This window comes from Aegilops tauschii, chromosome 7, assembly GCF_002575655.3.
Source record: "Aegilops tauschii subsp. strangulata cultivar AL8/78 chromosome 7, Aet v6.0, whole genome shotgun sequence".
Classification (NCBI taxonomy): Eukaryota; Viridiplantae; Streptophyta; class Magnoliopsida; order Poales; family Poaceae; genus Aegilops; species Aegilops tauschii.
Window position 1 is genome coordinate 359,172,442 of NC_053041.3, and position 21,588 is coordinate 359,194,029.

Consider the following 21,588-nt stretch of genomic DNA (forward strand, 5'->3'; position numbering starts at 1 on the left):
GAATGACGTGATTGACTTGACCCATTCTGTTAGCTTAGCACTCGATCGTTTAGTATGTTGCTATTGCTTTCTTCATGACTTATACATGTTCCTATGACTATGAGATTATGCAACTCCCGTTTACCGGAGGAACACTTTGTGTGCTACCAAACGTCACAACGTAAATGGGTGATTATAAAGGTGCTCTACAGGAGTCTCCAAAGGTACTTGTTGGGTTGGCGTATTTCGAGATTAGGATTTGTCACTCCGATTGTCGGAGAGGTATCTCTGGGCCCACTCGGTAATGCACATCACGATAAGCCTTGCAAGCATTGTGACTAATGAGTTAGTTGCGGGATGATGTATTACGGAACGAGTAAAGAGACTTGCCGGTAACGAGATTGAACTAGGTATCGAGATACCGACGATCGAATCTCGGGCAAGTAACATACCGATGACAAAAGGAACAACGTATGTTCTTATGCGATCTGACCGATAAAGATCTTCGTACAATATGTAGGAACCAATATGAGCATCCAGGTTCCGCTATTGGTTATTAACCGGAGAGGTGTCTCGGTCATGTCTACATAGTTCTCGAACCCGTAGGGTCCGCACGCTTAACGTTACGATGACAGTTATATTATGAGTTTATATGTTTTGATGTACCGAAGGTTGTTCAGAGTCCCGGATATGATCACGTACATGACGAGGAGTCTCGAAATGGTCGAGACATAAAGATTGATATATTGGACGACTATATTCGGACACCGGAAGTGTTCCGGAGAAGTTTCGGATAAAACCGAAGTGCCGGAGGGGTTACCGGAACCCCCGGGGAAGTATTGGGCCTTAGTGGGCCTGAGGGGAGAGAGAGGGCAGCAGCCCAGGAGGTGGCGCGCCCCCTCCCATGAGGAGTCCGAATTGGACTAGGGGAGGGGGGCGCGGCCCCTCTTTCCCTCTCCCTCTCCCTTTTTTTTCCTTCCCCCTTCTCTCTTCCTAGTTGGACTAGGAAAGGGGAGTCCTACTCCTACTAGGAGGAGGACTCCCCCTTCCTTGGCGCGCCCCAAGGGCCGGCCGGCCTCCCCTCTTGCTCCTTTATATACGGGGGCAGGGGGGCACCTCTGAACACACAATTGATATACGATATTTTAGCCGTGTGCGGTGCCCCCTCCACCATGTTACACCTCGATAATATCGTTGCGGAGCTTAGGCGAAGCCCTGCGTCGGTAGAACATCATCATCGTCACCACGCTGTCGTGCTGACGAAACTCTCCCTCAACACTCAGCTGGATCGGAGTTCGAGGGTCGTCATCGAGCTGAACGTATGCTGAACTCAGAGGTGCCGTGCGTTCGGTACTTGATCGGTCGGATCGTGAAGACGTACGACTACATCAACCGCGTTGTGTTAACGCTTCCGCTTTCGGTCTACGAGGGTACGTAGACAACACTCTCCCCTCTCGTTGCTATGCATCACCATGATCTTGCGTGTGCGTACGAATTTTTTTGAAATTACTACGTTCCCCAACAGTGGCATCAGAGCCTGGTTTTATGCGTTGATGCTATGCACGAGTAGAACCCAAGTGAGTTGTGGGCGATATAAGTCATACTGCTCACCAGCATGTCATACTTTGGTTCAGCGGTATTGTGAGATGAAGCGGCTCGGACCGACATTACGCGTACGCTTACGCGAGACTGGTTTCACCGTTGCGAGCACTCGTTGCTTAAAGGTGACTGGCGGGTGTCTGTCTCTCTCACTTTAGTTGAACCGAGTGTGGCTACGCCCGGTCCTTGCGAAGGTTAAAACAACACCAACTTGACAAACTATCGTTGTGGTTTTGATGCGTAGGTAAGAACGGTTCTTGCTAAGCCCATAGCAGCCACGTAAAACTTGCAACAACAAAGTAGAGGACGTCTAACTTGTTTTTGCAGGGCATGTTGTGATGTGATATGGTCAAGACATGATGCTATATTTTATTGTATGAGATGATCATGTTTTGTAACCGAGTTATCGGCAACTGGCAGGAGCCATATGGTTGTCGCTTTATTGTATGCAATGCAATCGCCATGTAATTGTTTTACTTTATCACTAAGCGGTAGCAATAGTCGTAAAAGCAATTAGTTGGCGAGACGACAACGATACTACGATGGAGATCAAGGTGTCGCGCCGGTGACGATGGTGATCATGACGGTGCTTCGGAGATGGAGATCACAAGCCCAAGATGATGATGGCCATATCATATCACTTATATTGATTGCATGTGATGTTAATCTTTTATGCATCTTATCTTGCTTTGATTGACGGTAGCATTGTAAGATGATCTCTCACTAAAATTTCAAGATAAAAGTGTTCTCCCTGAGTATGCACCATTGCGAAAGTTCTTCGTGCTGAGACACCACGTGATGATCGGGTGTGATAGGCTCTACGTTCAAATACAACGGGTGCAAAACAGTTGCACACATGGAATACTCAGGTTAAACTTGACGGGCCTAGCATATGCAGATATGGCCTCGGAACAAGGAGACCGAAAGATCGAGCGTGAATCATATAGTAGATATGATCAACATAGTGATGTTCACCATTGAAACTACTCCATCTCACGTGATGATCGGACATGGTTTAGTTGATTTGGATCATGTAATCACTTAGATGATTAGAGGGATGTCTATCTAAGTGGGAGTTCTTAAGTAATATGATTAATTGAACTTGAATTTATCATGAACTTAGTACCTGATAGTATCTTGCTTGTCTATGTTAATTGTAGATAAATGGCCCGTGCTGTTGTTCCGTTGAATTTTAATGCGTTCCTTGAGAAAGCAAAGTTGAAAGATGATGGTAGCAATTACACGGACTGGGTCTGTAACTTGAGGATTATCCTCATTGCTGCACAGAAGAATTACGTCCTGGAAGCACCGCTAGGTGCCGGGCCTCCTGCAAGAGCAACACCAGAAGTTATGAACGTCTGGCAGAGCAAAGCTAATGACTACTCGATAGTTCAGTGTGCCATGCTTTACGGCTTAGAACCGGGTCTTCAACGACATTTTAAACGTCATGGAGCATATGAGATGTTCCAGGAGTTGAAGTTAATATTTCAAGCAAATTGCCGGATTGAGAGATATGAAGTCTCCAATAAGTTCTACAGCTGCAAGATGGAAGAGAATAGTTCTGTCAGTGAGCATATACTCAAAATGTCTGGGTATAATAATCACTTGATTCAACTGGGAGTTAATCTTCCGGATGATAGCGTCATTAACAGAATTCTTCAATCACTGCCACCAAGCTACAAGAGCTTCGTGATGAACTATAACATGCAAGGGATGGATAAGACAATTCCCGAGCTCTTCGCAATGCTAAAGGCAGCGGAGGTAGAAATCAAAAAGGAGCATCAAGTGTTGATGGTCAGTAAAACCACTAGTTTCAAGAAAAAGGGCAAAGGGAAGAAGAAGAAGGGGAACTTCAAGAAGAACAGCAAGCAAGTTGCTGTTCAGGAGAAGAAATCCAAGTCTGGACCTAAGCCTGAAACTGAGTGCTTCTATTGCAAGCAGACTGGTCACTGGAAGCGGAACTGCCCCAAGTATTTGGCGGATAAGACGGATGGCAGGTTAACAAAGGTATATGTGATATACATGTTATTGATGTGTACCTTACTAATGCTCGCAGTAGCACCTGGGTATTTGATACTGGTTCTGTTGCTAATATTTGCAACTCGAAACAGGGGCTACGGATTAAGCGAAGATTGGCTAAGGACGAGGTGACGATGCGCGTGGGAAATGGTTCCAAAGTTGATGTGATCGCCGTCGGCACGCTACCTCTACATCTACCTTCGGGATTAGTATTAGACCTAAATAATTGTTATTTGGTGCCAGCGTTGAGCATGAACATTATATCTGGATCTTGTTTGATGCGAGACGGTTATTCATTTAAATCAGAGAATAATGGTTGTTCTATTTATATGAATAATATCTTTTATGGTCATGCACCCTTGAAGAGTGGTCTATTTTTAATGAATCTCGATAGTAGTGACACACATATTCATAATGTCGAAGCCAAAAGATGCAGAGTTGATAATGACAGTGCAACTTATTTGTGGCACTGCCGTTCAGGTCATATCGGTGTAAAGCGCATGAAGAAACTCCATACTGATGGACTTTTGGAATCACTTGATTATGAATCACTTGGTACATGCGAACCGTGCCTCATGGGCAAGATGACTAAAACACCGTTCTCCGGAGCTATGGAGAGAGCAACAGATTTATTGGAAATCATACATACAGATGTATGTTGTCCGATGAATATTGAGGCTCGTGGCGGATATCGTTATTTTCTCACCTTCACAGATGATTTGAGCAGATATGGGTATATCTACTTAATGAAACATAAGTCTGAAACATTTGAAAAGTTCAAAGAATTTCAGAGTGAAGTTGAAAATCATCGTAACAAGAAAATAAAGTTTCTACGATCTGATCATGGAGAAGAGTATTTGAGTTACGAGTTTGGCCTACATTTGAAACAATGCGGAATAGTTTCGCAACTCACGCCACCCGGAACACCACAGCGTAATGGTGTGTCCGAACGTCGTAATCGTACATTATTAGATATGGTGCGATCTATGATGTCTCTTACTGGTTTACCACTATCGTTTTGGGGTTATGCTTTAGAGACGGCTGCATTCACTCTAAATAGGACACCATCGAAATCCGTTGAGACGACGCCTTATGAACTATGGTTTGGCAAGAAACCAAAGTTGTCGTATCTTAAAGTTTGGGGTTGCGATGCTTATGTGAAGAAACTTCAACCTGATAAGCTCGAACCTAAATCGGAGAAATGTGTCTTCATAGGATACCCAAAGGGGACTGTTGGGTACACCTTCTATCACAGATCCGAAGGCAAGATATTCGTTGCTAAGAATGGATCCTTTCTAGAGAAGGAGTTTGTCTCGAAAGAAGTGAGTGGGAGGAAAGTAGAACTTGATGAGGTAACTGTACCTGCTCCCTTATTGGAAAGTAGATCATCACAGAAATCAGTTTCTGCGACACCTACACCAATTAGTTAGGAAGTTAATGATAATGATCATGAAACTTCATATCAAGTTATTACTGAACCTCGTAGGTCAACTAGATCAAGATCTGCACCAGAGTGGTACGGTAATCCTGTTCTGGAGGTTATGTTACTAGACCATGATGAACCTACGAACTATGAAGAAGCGATGGTGAGCCTAGATTCCGCAAAATGGCTTGAAGCCATGAAATCCAAGATGGGATCCATGTATGAGAACAAAGTATGGACTTTGGTTGACTTGCCCGATGGTCGGCAAGCCATTGAAAATAAATGGATCTTCAAGAAGAAGACTGACGATGATGGTAATGTTACTGTCTATAAAGCTCGACTTGTTGCGAAAGGTTTTCGACAAGTTCAAGTGATTGACTACGATGAGACCTTCTCACCCGTAGCGATGCTTAAGTCTGTCCGAATCATGTTAGCAATTGCTGCATTTTATGATTATGAAATTTGGCAAATGGATGTCAAAACTACATTCCTGAATGGATTTCTGGAAGAAGAGTTGTATATGATGCAACCGGAAGGTTTTGTCGATCCAAAGGGAGCTAACAAAGTGTGCAAGCTCCAGCGATCCATTTATGGACTGGTGCAAGCCTCTCGGAGTTGGAATAAACGCTTTGATAGTGTGATCAAAGCATTTGGTTTTATACAGACTTTTGGAGAAGCCTGTATTTACAAGAAAGTGAGTGGGAGCTCAGTAGCATTTTTGATATTATATGTGGATGACATATTGCTGATTGGAAATGATATAGAATTTCTGGATAGCATAAAGGGATACTTGAATAAGAGTTTTTCAATGAAAGACCTCGGTGAAGCTGCATATATAGTAGGCATTAAGATCTATAGAGATAGATCAAGACGCTTAATTGGACTTTCACAAAGCACATACCTTGACAAAGTTTTGAAGAAGTTCAAACTGTATCAAGCAAAGAAAGGGTTCTTGCCTGTACTACAAGGTGTGAGATTGAGTAAGACTCAATGCCCGACCACTGCAGAAGATAGAGAGAAGATGAAAGATGTTCCCTATGCTTCAGCCATAGGCTCTATCATGTATGCAATCCTGTGTACCAGACCTGATGTGTGCCTTGCTATAAGTTTAGCAGGGAGGTACCAAAGTAATCCAGGAGTGGATCACTGGACAGCGGTCAAGAACATCCTGAAATACCTGAAAAGGACTAAGGATATGTTTCTCGTTTATGGAGGTGACAAAGAGCTCATCGTAAGTGGTTACGTTGATGCAAGCTTTGACACTGATCCGGACGATTCTAAATCGCAAACCGGATACGTATTTACATTGAACGGTGGAGCTGTCAGTTGGTGCAGTTCTAAGCAAAGTGTCGTGGCGGGATCTACGTGTGAAGCGGAGTACATAGCTGCTTCGGAAGCAGCAAATGAAGGAGTCTGGATGAAGGAGTTCATATCCGATCTAGGTGTCATACCTAGTGCATCGGGACCAATGAAAATCTTTTGTGACAATACTGGTGCTATTGCCTTAGCAAAGGAATCCAGATTTCACAAGAGAACCAAGCACATCAAAAGACGCTTCAATTCCATCCGGGATTTAGTCCAGGTGGGAGACATAGAAATTTGCAAGATACATACGGATCTGAATGATGCAGACCCGTTGACTAAGCCTCTTCTACGAGCAAAACATGATCAGCACCAAGACTCCATGGGTATAAGGATCATTACTGTGTAATCTAGATTATTGACTCTAGTGCAAGTGGGAGACTGAAGGAAATATGCCCTAGAGGCAATAATAAAGTATTATTTATTTCCTTATATCATGATAAATGTTTATTATTCATGCTAGAATTGTATTAACCGGAAACATAATACATGTGTGAATACATAGACAAACAGTGTGTCACTAGTATGCCTCTACTTGACTAGCTTGTTAATCAAATATGGTTATGTTTCCTAGCCATAGACATGAGTTGTCATTTGATTAACGGGATCACCTCATTAGGAGAATGACGTGATTGACTTGACCCATTCCGTTAGCTTAGCACTCGATCGTTTAGTATGTTGCTATTGCTTTCTTCATGACTTATACATGTTCTTATGACTATGAGATTATGCAACTCCCGTTTACCGGAGGAACACTTGTGTGCTACCAAACGTCACAACATAAATGGGTGATTATAAAGGTGCTCTACAGGTGTCTCCAAAGGTACTTGTTGGGTTGGCGTATTTCGAGATTAGGATTTGTCACTCCGATTGTCAGAGAGGTATCTCTGGGCCCACTCGGTAATGCACATCACTATAAGCCTTGCAAGCATTGTGACTAATGAGTTAGTTGCGGGATGCTGTATTACGGAACGAGTAAAGAGACTTGCCGGTAACGAGATTGAACTAGGTATTGAGATACCGACGATCGAATCTCGGGCAAGTAACATTCCGATGACAAAAGGAACAACGTATGTTGTTATGCGGTCTGACTGATAAAGTTCTTCGTAGAATATGTAGGAACCAATATGAGCATCCAGGTTCCGCTATTGATTATTGACCGGAGAGGTGTCTCGGTCATGTCTACATAGTTCTCGAACCCGTAGGGTCCGCACGCTTAACGTTACGATGACAGTTATATTATGTGTTTATATGTTTTAATGTACCGAAGGTTGTTCGGAGTCCCGGATGTGATCACGGACATGACGAGGAGTCTCGAAATGGTCGAGACATAAATATTGATATATTGGACGACTATATTCGGACACCGGAAGTGTTCCGGAGAAGTTTCGGATAAAACCGGAGTGCCGGAGGGGTTACCGGAACCCCCCGGGGAAGTCTTGGGCCTTAGTGGGCCTGAGGGGAGAGAGAGGGCAGCAGCCCAGGAGGTGGCGTGCCCCTCCCATGAGGAGTCCGAATTGGCCTAGGGGAGGGGGGCGCGGCCCCTCTTTCCCTCTCCCTCTCCCTCTCTTTTCCTTCCCCCTTCTCTCTTCCTAGTTGGACTAGGAAAGGGGAGTCCTACTCCTACTAGGAGGAGGACTCCCCCCTCCTTGGCGCGCCCCAAGGGCTAGCCGGCCTCCCCCCTTGCTCCTTTATATACGGGGGCAGGGGGGCACCTCTGAACACACAATTGATATACGATATTTTAGCCGTGTGCGGTGCCCCCCTCCACCATATTACACCTCGATAATATCGTTGCGGAGCTTAGGCGAAGCCCTGCGTCGGTAGAACATCATCATCGTCACCACGCCGTCGTGTTGACGAAACTCTCCCTCAACACTCGGCTGGATCGGAGTTCGAGGGTCGTCATCGAGCTGAACGTGTGCTGAACTCGAAGGTGCCGTGCGTTCGGTACTTGATTGGTCGGATCGTGAAGACGTACGACTACATCAACCGCGTTGTGTTAACGCTTCCGCTTTCGGTCTACGAGGGTACGTAGACAACACTCTCCCCTCTTGTTGCTATGCATCACCATGATCTTGCGTGTGCGTAGGATTTTTTTGAAATTACTACGTTCCCCAACAGAACCATGGCGAGGTTCAGCAGCTACCCCACGTCCATGACGAAAAACGAAGCTCGGGCAGGGAGTTGAAGCAGCAAGCAGGGCGTGTGTTGAGCAACAGCACAACATCAGCACAGGCCATGGCGACATGGGGCCTTGGGCGCCATTGGGGTGGTAGGCAAACTCGGGGTCCGGCAGCAGCAAGGCAACTAGGACGAGGCTCGTCGGGGCAGCAGGGCGGAAGGCGGAGCAGAGGCGCGGCGCTGGAGCTTGAGGGCGCGGGGCAGCGACGGCGGTTTGCTGAGGAAGGCCGGCGAGGCATGGAGGTCGAGGTCGCCAAGGAAGGGAGGCAGCAGGGGGCACAGCGACGCTGATGGCCTCGCGGGCCATGCCGGGCGACGGGCGCGGCTTGGGGAGGCGCAGGCGATGCAAAGGCCTGTGACGGCGAGGCGTCGACGCGGGGAAGCGGATCGAGAGGATGGGACAGGGACGCTGGCGGCGCTGGAGGACGGAAGGCTGCAGGGGCAGCGATGGTCGACGACGAGGGCAGCAAGGAGGAGGTCGGGCGCCGGGATCTCGCTGTGGAGGCGGCGAGGGGATCGGGTGCAGGGAGCTCCTCTCCCTGGCTCGATGTGTGCGTGTGTGTGAGTGGCGGCGGTGTGGGAGGACGAGAGGGAGAGATCGATAGGAGGGGGTCAGGGCTAGGGTTATAGACGCGGCTGGGCCTTGGGCCAAATGGGCTCTCTTCTCTCTCTCACTCTAAAGAAAGAAGAAAAAAACAGAGAAAAGAAAGAGAGGTTAGGGGAAGAAGTTGGACAAGCAGATAATTTTCCCGGACTCACAAAAATGAGCTTGATCCAAGAAAATAGAAGTTGGCACGAATTCAAGATTTAAATTCAAACTCATTTGAATTTAATTCAAATGGTTTGAACTAGGACAAGGTTTAGGAGTGGACAAAATGTTGAGATTTTGGTGAAGCTCCGGAAAGTGAAGAAAGAATTTAGGGCAAAGTTTGGAGACCAAACTTGAAGCAGAAAAGGCACGGAATTATTTTGCAAGTGTGTTATGGTTAATTCCAAAGTTAATGGAATATTTTAATATAGCTCCCTAATAATATTGTGAGACTTTTATATGTTGTAAAGAGAAATCGCCATGTGCATTTTCCTCGATTTAAATGGATCGAAGATCCATGCAATTTATTTAGTTGAGTTTTTAAAAGGGGTGCAAGATGACATGATGCAATGCAAGAGATGACATGATGAATGCAACAAAGCAATTGAAACACACAGCGAAACTCGAAATACATGGAAGGCATCTGAAGCATCGGCTTGGGGCGTCACAGTTGCACGGCCTCTTCATCACACGCTTGGGGGGACCGGCACCCCTTGTCATCGCGGCTCTCCTCGGTGGCTCGCAGGCGCCTCCCTCGGTCCATCACACCAAGCCGTTCTTTCGCCAGATCAGCGCCGCCTCCACACGGCAGGTGGCTCCCCTGGGTTGGGCGGCGCCCAAGGCCGACCTGACCTTCGACTCGGGGGATCACCCAATCACCGCCGTCGGCTCGGGCGTGCTCCCGATGCTTTGCACGCCCACCATCTGCAGCGTAGCCGTTACCAAGACCCTCATCGACGGCGGCGCCAGCCTCAATGTGCTCTCTTTGGAGGCTTTTAGCCTCCTTCATGTACCGCTTGAGCGGCTCTGCCCTAGCAAGCCCTTCTCCGGGGTCAGCGGCGGCTCCTCCAACCCCCTGGGGCAGATCCGTCTCCTCGTGACTTTCGGTACACGCAACAACTACCGCACCGAGCTAATCGACTTTGACATCACCCGCGTCGACTTACCGTACGACGCCATCCTCGGGTACCCGGCGCTGGCCCAGTTTATGGCAGCTACTCATCCCGCCTACAACCTCATGAAGATGCCAGGGAGCAAGGGTGTCCTCACTGTGGTCGGGGACACCAAGGAAGCCTTGGCTGCCCTCAAACTCGCTTTCAGGGCCACGGCGGCAGCTTGCCCGGCCAGCAAGGCCGTGCCCCGGGCCAAGGGGGCTGCGCCGACCAAGAAGAAGTAGCAATTCACTCAAGGCTAGGCCAAGACGAAGCAAATACCGGTCGACGAGGATGGGGCCTCGGGCGCCACCTTTACCATAGGCGCCGACCTCGCCCTAGATCAAGAAAGGGAGTTGGTGGACTTCCTCCGGGCGAACAAGGAGGTGTTCGCCTGGGAGCCCAAGTAGCTAGTTGGGGTCCCGAGAGAAATAATTGAGCATCATCTGAATGTATGCCCCAACGTGCGCCCTGTGAAGCAGAGGGCGCGGCGACAGTCCACAGAGAAGCAGTCGTCCATCATCCAGGAAACTCGCAAGCTGGAGGCAGCAGGCGTCATTCGCGAGGTCCGGTACCCCGAATGGCTGGCGAACCCCGTTGACGTGCCGAAGAAAGGAGGAAAGGAGCGCATGTGCGTTGACTTCACCGACCTCAACAAGGCCTGCCCTCAAGACCCATTCCCGCTGCCGCGCATCGACCAGATTGTTGACTCCACCGCCGAGTGTGACCTGCTATGCTTCCTAGATGCGTTCTCAGGCTACCACCAGATCAAGATGGCGGTGGAAGATGTGGAGAAAACGGCTTTCCTGACCCCGTGCAGGGTATACTGCTACACATGCATGCCCTTCGGGCTGCGCAATGCGGGAGCAACCTTTCAGCGATTGATGCACATCGCCTTGGGGCGGCAGCTCGGGAGAAATGCCGAAGCCTACGTTGACGACATTGTGGTAAACTCCCGGGAGGCGAGAACTTTGATTCAGGACCTGGAGGAGACCTTCGCGAGCCTGTGCCAGGTGCACCTGCGACTCAACCCAGAGAAGTGCGTGTTCGGTGTCCCTTCCAGCAAGTTGTTGGGTTTCCTCGTGTCCCACGGGGGGATCGAGGCCAACCCGGAGAAGGTCAAGACGATCGAAGACATGAGCCCACCGCAAACCCTCAAAGAGATGCAGAAGCTTGCCGGTTGCGTGACTTCGCTGGGGCGCTTCATCTCCAAGCTGGGAGAGCGCGCCCTACTGTTCTTCAAGCTGATGAAGAAGAAGGGCCCATTTGAGTGGACCCCTGAGGCTGACTAAGCGTTTCAAGACCTCAAGAGATACTTGACCAGCCCGCCGGTGATGGTGGCACCTCGTCCTCTCGAGCCCTTGGTAGTTTACCTATCTGCCACGCCCCACTCCGCCAGCGCGGCGCTGGTGGCCCTTAGAGAAGAGCGTCAAGACAAGGGCGCGCCAAGCGAGGTCACCAAGCTGGACGAGGGAGCACAACACCAAGGCAATGCTCCTGAGACAGCGGCTGCCCCGGCAAGTCATCAAGCCCCTGATGCTGCGGATCCACAGGAAACACCTCAGCCCCCGAGAACCAAACACTCCGCCAGCTCTCCCGCCCTCGTTGAGCACCCGGTGTACTTTGTCAACACAGTGCTATGGGATGCGAGAGCATGATACCCCATGCCTCAGAAGCTCTTGCTCGCGCTCCTAGTAGCTTCGGGTAAGCTGCGTCACTACTTCCAGGGTCACCCCATCAAGGTTGTCTCAGCTTACCCGTTGGGGAGAGTACTCAGGAGCCCCAATGCTGCGGGAAGGGTTGCCGAATGGAACATCGAGTTGCAAGTGTTTGACTTGGAGTTCAGCACGACCAGGGTAATCAAGGGGGCTGAACTCGTCGACTTTGTGGCCGAATGGACTGACACCCCAGAACTCGAAGCTGGCGAGGACCAATCCCTCTTGCCAGGGAGTGAAGCGCTGGTTGGCTGGGTCATGTACTTCGATGGCGCGTTCACGCGCCAGGGCGCGGGGGCTAGAGCCGTGCTCATCTCGCCCACTCAGGACAAGCTTTACTATGCCATGCAGCTCTGCTTCCAGCAGGGCGAGAAGGTCTCCAACAACATCGCAGAGTACGAAGGCCTCTTCGCCGGCCTCGGAGCTGCGGTGGCCCTGGGGGTGAAATGCCTCACCATCAAAGGAGACTCGCAGCTCCTCGTCAACTTCTCCAACAAGGTGTACGAGCCAAGGGATGAGTGCATGGAGGCATACCTCGTGGAGGTACGGAAAATGGAGAAGCAGTTCTTGGGCCTGGAGCTACAGCATGTGCCTCATGGCACCAACAAGGAGGCCCACGACATCGCCAAGAGAGCATCCAAGCGGCTGCCCCAAGAGCCCGGCGTCTTCGAGGAACGGCTCTTCAAGCCTTCAGCAGCACCCCCACCTGCGGAACCGGCGCCACCTCAGGAGGAACTCCCCCAGCCGCCAGCCTCGGGAGCCCCCGCATGCGGCCCGACCTCCAGAGCGCGCCTACTCCTGGCGCTCGAGCCTCGGGAGGGGTGCTGGATCGAGGAGTTCAAGGCATACCTGACACAAGGCACGTTGCCGGAGAAGGAAGAAGACGCGGAGCGTGTGGCCTGGCAGGCCACGGCGTACTGCATCGAGGACGGTGAGCTATAAAGAAAGCGGCCAAATGATGTTTCTCTATGATGCATCTCCAGGGAACAGAGGAATGAGCTGTTGGCTAACATACACGGCGGAGACTGCGAGCACCACTCATCGTCGCGCACCCTAGTCGGCAAGGCCTTCCGCAGTGGGTTCTACTGGCCCAGGGCACTCAACTACGTGGCCGAGCTGGTGAAATCCTGCAAGGCCTGCCAATTCCACGCGAAGCAGATCCACCAGCCAGCTCAGGGCCTCCAGACCATCCCGCTCTCATGGCCGTTCGCGGTCTGGGGGCTGGATATCCTGGGCCCGTTCCCTCGAGCGCCTGGAGGTTACCGTTACCTCTACGTCGCCATCGACAAATTCATGAAGTGGGCGGAAGTGGAAGCCATCCACACCATCCCAGCCAGGTCAGCAGTCAAGTTCATCAAGGGCCTCGTAAGCCGGTTTATGGTCCCTAACCGCATCATCACCGACAACGGCTTGCAATTCACTGATACGTCTCTGTCGTATCTATATTTTTTGATTGTTCCATGCCAATATTATACAACTTTCATATACTTTTGGCAACTTTTTATACTATTTTTGGGACTAACATATTGATCCAGTGCCCAGTGCCAGTTCCTATTTGTTGCATGTTTTTTGTTTCGCAGAAAATCCATATCAAACGGAGTCCAAACGGGATAAAAACTGATGGAGATTTTTTTTTTGGAATATTTATGTATTTTGGGAAGAAGAATCAGCGCGAGACAATGCCCGAGGGAGCCACGAGGCAGGGAGCGCGCCCCAGGGGGCCAGGTGCGCCCTGGGCCCTCGTGGACACCCCGTAAGGTGGTTGGTGCCCTTCTTTCACCGCAAGAAATCTAATATCCGGATAGAGATCGTATCCAAAATTCAGCCCAATCGGAGTTACGAATCTCCAGGAATATAAGAAACGGTGAAAGGCCAGAATCTACAACGCAGAAACACAGAGAGACAGAGAGACCGATCCAATCTCGGAGTGGCTCTCGCCCCTCCCACACCATGGAGACCAAGGACCATAGGGAGAACCCTTCTCCCACCTAGGGAGAAGGCCAAGGAAGAAGAAGAAGAAGAAGAATAAGGGGGGCACTCTCCCCCTCTCTCCCGGTGGCGCCGGAACGCCGTCGGGGCCAACATCGTGACCGCAATCTACACCAACAACTTCACCGCCGTCATCACCAAGTGTCCCCCCCTCTATGCAGCGGTGTAACCCCTCTTTTACCCGCTGTAATCTCTACTTAAACATGGTGCTCAACGCTATATATTATTTCCCAATGATGTATGGCTATCCTATGATGTTTGAGTAGATCCGTTTTGTCCTATGTGTTAATTGATGATCGTGATTGGTTTGAGTTGCATGTTTTATTATTGGTGATGTCCTATGGTGCTCTCTGTGTCGCGCAAGCGTGAGGGGTCCCCGCTGTAGGGTTTGCAATATGTTCATGGTTTGCTTATTGTCTGTGTTGGAATAAGTGGGTCATGGTGTATGGGAATAAAGAGGACTTGATACTTTAATGCTATGGTTGGGTTTTACCTTAATGGTCTTTAGTAGTTGTGGATGCTTGCTAGAGTTCCAATCATAAGTGCATATGATCCAAGAAGAGAAAGTGTGTTAGCTTATGCCTCTCCCTCAAATAAAATTGCAATAGTGATTACCGGTCTAGTTATCGATTGCCTAGGGACAAATAACTTTCTCATGACAAAAAGCTCTCTACTAAAACTAACTTAGTTGTGTCTTTATCTAAACAACCCCTAGCTTTTATTTACGTGCTCTTTATTACCTTGCAAACCAATCCAACAACACTTCTAGTTTCATACTTATTCTAGGTAAAGCGAACGTTAAGGGTGCGTAGAGTTGTATCGGTGGTCGATAGAACTTGAGGGAATATTTGTTCTACCTTTAGCTCCTCGTTGGGTTCAACACTCTTACTTATCGAACGAGGCTACAATTGATCCCCTATACTTGTGGGTTATCAAGACCTTTTTCTGGCTCCGTTGCCGGGGAGTTATAGCATGGGGTGAATATTCTCATGTGTGCTTGTTTGCTTTATCACTAAGTAATTTTTATTTGCTGTTCTAAGTTGTTCTCTATCTTTAGTTATGGATATGGAACACGAAATACCAAAAAAATTAGGTGTACTTGCTACTCATGGAGATGGGGAACCTCCTAAAACCCTCGATGTTGGTTATGTGAAAAATATTATGCACTACTTTAATAATCCTGAGAAAACCCCATTCAATTATGTAATGGGAGACACGTTGGATCAACGTGAATTCTTTAGGGATTATCGCTTGACTCAAAAAGGGAAACTATTATGGGATCAAATTCATATGTTGCATTGGTATGCTCGGGAACTATGCTTGAGATATGATTATACTTGTTGCTCTAGGATAATGGCTCCACACCTTCCCTTTTCATGCAAATTTAATGATGATAAAACCTTGGCTTCTTATGCTAATGGTATATATGATTACTATGATGTGGACCAAATAGAAGAATTTGTTGCTTTTATGGGTGCTTATGAAATTGAATTTTGTTTAAAGAGTGTGAAAATCTTGATGATGCTGTTTACAGACCTGAAAATTTTTCTATACTTAAATATTGCTATGAGATTTTATGAATTCAATTCCGATATTGATGATTTTATTGAGAGAGTCTCCGCTGTCCAAGAAGAGACTAATATTTTGCAGGAGTCTATAAGAAGAAATTGATGGAACTATGAGCTCATTGGATGAAAAAGATGAGGAGGAGAGCGAAGAACAAAAGAAGGAAAAGCGGATTAGCTACCCGTGCCCACCTTCTAATGAGAGTAACTCTTCAACTCATACATTGTTTAATTTCCCTTCGTGCTTATCGAAGGATGATTGCTATAATAATTGCTATGATCCCGTTGATTCATTTGAAATATCCCTTTTTGATGATCCTTGCTATGCTTGTGGCCAAAATGCCAATATGAATTATGCTCATGGAGATGAACTTGCTATAGTTCCTTATGTTAAACATGAAATTGTTGCTATTGCACCCACGCATGATAGTCCTATTATCTTTTTGAATTCTCCCGACTACACTATATCGGAGAAGTTTGCACTTATTAAGGATTATATTGATGGGTTGCCTTTTACCGTTGCACATGATTATTTTGATGAATATAATATGCATGTGCTTGCTGCTCCTACTTGCAATTATTATGAGAGAGGAACTACATCTCTGCCTCTCTATGTTTCCAACACGATAAAATTGCAAGAAACTGTTTATGCTATGCATTGGCCTTTACTGTGTGTGCATGAATTGTTCCTTTATGACATGCCGATGCATAGTAAGAGAGTTAGATTTCTTCATTGCTTGATATATGTTGCTTTGTGCTCACTACTAAATTCTAAATCATTGTTGATTCTAATTGGCTTTGATATACCTTGGGATCTGGGTGGATCCATTACTTGAGCACTTTATGCCTAGCTTAATGGCTTTAAAGAAAGCGCTGCCAGGGAGACAACCCGAAAGTTTTAGAGAGTCATTTAGTTCTGTCGAGTGCTTTTATAAAGTTTAAAAACAAAATAAAATAAAGAGGGGAACCTAAAACTTTTTCAAAAAGAAAAGCGAAAGTGAGAAAGACGAGCATTGTTAAAGTGGGAGCTAGCCTTGAACTTTGTTCATGCTCACGGAAACTTTGTGAATCTTGATTACATAAACTTTTCAAAAAAATAATTACCCCCTTGTACAATTCCATTGTATAATAAAAATAATGTGCCAAGGTTTGCCTTTAGGATGTTTACAATGCTTGTTGGTTTGTGCGGTGCAGGACAGAAACTTTGGCTGTAGTGCGCGATGTTACATTTTTTACTGGAACGTCAAATGGTTCTGAAATTTTTTGCACTGTCTTTCTAAACAAATTGTTTATTCTTCCTAATTTTGGCAGAATTGTTTGAGTACCAGAAGTATGGTGAATGTTCAGATTACTACAGACTGTCCTGTTTAAGACAGATTCTGTTTTTGATGCATAGTTTGCTTCTTTTGATGAAACTATCGATTTCTATCACTGGATTAAGCCATGGAAAAGATATATTACAGTATATACAATGCAAAAACAAAATATTAATTGGTTTGCAACAGTACCTAGAGTAGTGATTTGCTTTATTATACTAACGGATCTTACCGAGCTTTCTGTTGAGTTTTGTGTGGATGAAGTGTTCGAAGATCGAGGAGGTCTCGATATGAGGAGAAGGACGAGAGACAAGAGCTCAAGCTTGGGGATGCACAAGGCACCCCAAGTAAATATTCAAGGATACTCAAGCGTCTAAGCTTGGGGATGCCCCGGAAGGCATCCCATCTTTCTTCAACAAGTATTGGTATGTTTTTGGATTCGTTTCGTTCATGCGATATGTGCAAATCTTGGAGCGTCTTTTGCATTTAGTTTTCATTTTTATTTTATGCACCATGTTGTTATGAGATAGTCCTTGGTTGATTTATAGAATGCTCATTGCACTTCACTTATATTTTTTTGAGCATAGCTTTATAGAATGCTTCATGTGCTTCAGTTATATCATTTGAAGTTTGGATTGCCTGTTTCTCTTCACATAGAAAACCGCCATTTGAAGAATGCTCTTTTGCTTCACTTATATTTGTTAGAGCGTGGGCATATATTTTGTAGAAAGAATTAAACTCTCTTCCTTCACTTATATCTATTTAGAGAGTTGACAGGAATTGGTCATTCACATGGTTAGTCATAAAATCCTACAGAAAACTTGTAGATCACTGAATATGATATGTTTGATTCCTTGCAATAGTTTTGCGATATAAAGATGGTGATATTAGAATCATGCTAGTGGGTAGTTGTGGATTGTAGAAATACTTGTGTTGAAGTTTGTGATTCCTGTAGCATGCACGTATGGTGAACCGTTATGTAACGAAGTTGGAGCATGAGGTATTTATTGATTGTCTTCCTTATGAGTGGCGGTCGGGGACGAGCGCTGGTCTTTTCCTACCAATCTATCCCCCTAGGAGCTTGGGCATAGTACTTTGTTTTGATGACTAATAGATTTTTGCAATAAGTATGTGAGTTCTTTATGACTAATGTTGAGTCCATGAATTATATGCACTCTCACCCTTCCATCATTGCTAGCCTCTTCGGTATCGTGCATTGCCCTTTCTCACCTCGAGAGTTGGTGCAAACTTCGCCGGTGCATCCAAACCCCGTGATACGATACGCTCTATCACACATAAGCCTCCTTATATCTTCCTCAAAACAGCCACCATACCTACCTATCATGGCATTTCCATAGCCATTCCGAGATATATTGCCATGCAACTTCCATCATCATCATATACATGACTTGAGCATTTATTGTCATATTGCTTTGCATGATCGTAAGACAGCTAGCATGATATTTGAATGGCTTGTCCGTTTTTTGATATCTTTGCTATGATAGATCATTGCACATCCCGGTACACCGCCGGAGTCATTCATATAGAGTCATGTCTTTGTTCTAGTCTCGAGTTGTAATATCGAGTTGTAAGTAAATAAAAGTGTGATGATCATCATTATTAGAACATTGTCCCATGTGAGGTTATCAAAATAAAAGTGGCCAAAGAAGCCCAAAAAAAGAGAGAGGCCAAAGAAGCCTAAAAAATGATAAAAAAGAGAGAAGGGACAATGTTACTATCCTTTTACCACACTTGTGCTTCAGAGTAGCCCCATGTTTTTCATATAGAGAATCTCTTGAGTTATCACTTTCATATACTAGTGGGAATTTTCATTATAGAACTTGGCTTGTATATTCCAACGATGGGCTTCCTCAAATACCCTAGGTCTTCATGAGCAAGCAAATTGGAAGCACACCCACTTAGTTTCAGTTTGAGCTTTCATACACTTATAGCTCTAGTGCATCCGTTGCATGGCAATCCCTACTCCTCACATTGACATCAATTGATGGGCATCTCCATAGCCCGTTGATTAGCCGCGTCGATGTGAGACTTTCTCCTTTTTGTCTTCTCCACACAACCTCCACCATCATATTCCATTCCACCTGTAGTGTTATGTCCATGGCTCACGCTCATGTATTGCGTGAAAGTTGAAAATGTTTGAGAACGTCAAAAGTATGAAACAATTGCTTGGCTTGTCATCGGGGTTGTGCATGATTTGAATATTTTGTGTGATGAAGATGGAGCATAGCCAGACTATATGATTTTGTAGGGATAACTTTCTTTGGCCATGTTATTTTGAAAAGACATGATTGCTTTATTAGTATGCTTGAAGTATTATTGTCTTAATGTCAAATGATAGACTATTTCTTTGAATCACTCGTGTCTTAATATTCATGCCATGATTAGATTATGTGATCAAGATTATGCTAGGTAGCATTCCACATCAAAAATTATCTTTTTTTTCATTTACCTACTCAAGGACGAGCAGGAATTAAGCTTGGGGATGCTGATACGTCTCCGTCATATCTATAATTTTTTATTGTTCCATGCCAATATTATACAACTTTCATATACTTTTGGCAACTTTTTATACTATTTTTGGGACTAACATATTGATCCAGTGCCCGGTGCCAGTTCCTATTTGTTGCATGTTTTTTGTTTCGCAGAAAATCCATATCAAATGGAGTCCAAACGGGATAAAAACTGATGGAGATTTTTTTGGACTATTTATGAATTTTGGGAAGAAGAGTCAACGAGAGACGATACCCGAGGGGGCCATGAGGCAGGGGGCGCGCCCCAGGGGGTCAGGCGCACCCTGGCCCCTCGTGGCCACCCCGTAAGGCAGTTGGTGCCCTTCTTTCGCAGTAAGAAAGCTAATATCCGGATAGAGATCGTGTCCAAAATTCAGCCCAATCGGAGTTATGGATCTACGGGAATATAAGAAACGGTGAATGGCCAGAATCTGCAACGCAGAAACAAAGAGAGACAGATCCAATCTCGGAGGGGCTCTCACCCCTCCCACGCCATGGAGACCTAGGACCAGAGGGAGAACCCTTCTCCCACCTAGGGAGAAGGCCTAGGAAGAAGAAGAAGAAGAAGGGGGCTCTCACCCCGTCTCTCCCGGTGGCGCCGGAACGCCGCCGGGGCCATCATCGCGACCACAATCTACACCAACAACTTCACTGCTGTCATCAGCAACTCTTCCCCCCTCTATGCAGTGGTGTAACCCCTCTTTTACCCGTTGCAATCTCTACTTAAACATGGTGCTCAACGCTATATATTATTTCCCAATGATGTATGGCTATCCTATGATGTTTGAGTAGATCCGTTTTGTCCTATGGGTTAATTGATGATCGTGATTGGTTTGAGTTGCATGTTTTATTATTGGTGCTGTCCTATGGTGCTCTCCATGTCGCGCAAGCGTGAGGGATCCCCGCTGTAGGGTTTGCCATATGTTCATGGTTTGCTTATTGTCTACGTTGCGTGAGTGACTGAAACACAAACACAGATAAGTGGGTCATAGGTGTATGGGAATAAAGAGGACTTGATACTTTAATGCTATGGTTGGGTTTTACCTTAATGGTCTTTAGTAGTTGCGGATGCTTGCTAGAGTTCCAATAATAAGTGCATATGATCTAAGAAGAGAAAGTGTGTTTGCTTATGCCTCTCCCTCAAATAAAATTGCAATAGTGATTACCTGTCTATGTATCGATTGCCTAGGGACAAATAACTTTCTCGTAACAAAAAGCTCTCTACTAAAACTAACTTAGTTGTGTCCTTATCTAAACAGCCCCTAGCTTTTATTTACGTGCTCTTTATTACCTTGCAAACCTATCCAACAACACTTCTAGTTTCATACTTGTTCTAGGTAAAGCGAACGTTAAGCGTGCGTAGAGTTGTATCGGTGGTCGATAGAACTTGAGGGAATATTTGTTCTACCTTTAGCTCCTCGTTGGGTTTGACACTCTTACTTATCGAAAGAGGCTAAAATTTATCCCCTATACTTGTGGGTTATCATTCACTAGTAATCTCTTCAAAGCATATTGTGCTAACCTTGGAACACAGAAATGCTATGCCTCCATGGCACACCCCAGGAGCAACGGCCGGGCCGAACGCGCCAACGCGAAAGTCCTGAGGTGCCTCAAGACTAGGACCTTCAAGAAGAAGCTCGAGGCCTGCGGCAGGGGCTGGCACGATGAGCTCCAGTCCATGCTATGGTCCATCCGCACCACCGCCACCAAGCCAACAGGTGAGACTCCGTTCTTCCACGTCTACGGAGCAGAAGCGGTTCTCCCACACGAGATCAGGCATCGCTCCGTGCGGTCCTGGCGTCCGACGAAATGCAGCAGGACGCCATGCGGGGGATGGACCTCGTGTTGGGGGAGGAACACCGTTGTGAAGCCTCGCTCCGAGCCGCAAGGTACCTGCAGGCGCTGCGGCGGTACCACTGCCGCAGCATCCGCTCCATGACGCTCGAGGTGGGCGACCTCGTCTTGAGGTGGGTGCTCTCCAGGGAAGGGCTGCACAAGCTCTCACCCATTTGGGAGGGCCCATTTCGGGTCGCCCACGTCACCAGGCCTGGCGCCGCGCGCCTGGAGATGCAGGACATGATCCCCATCTAGAACGCCTGGAACATCCAGCACCTCTGGAAGTTCTACCCATGAAGAAAGGCCCAGTGCCTATGAAGAAGGCCCAGT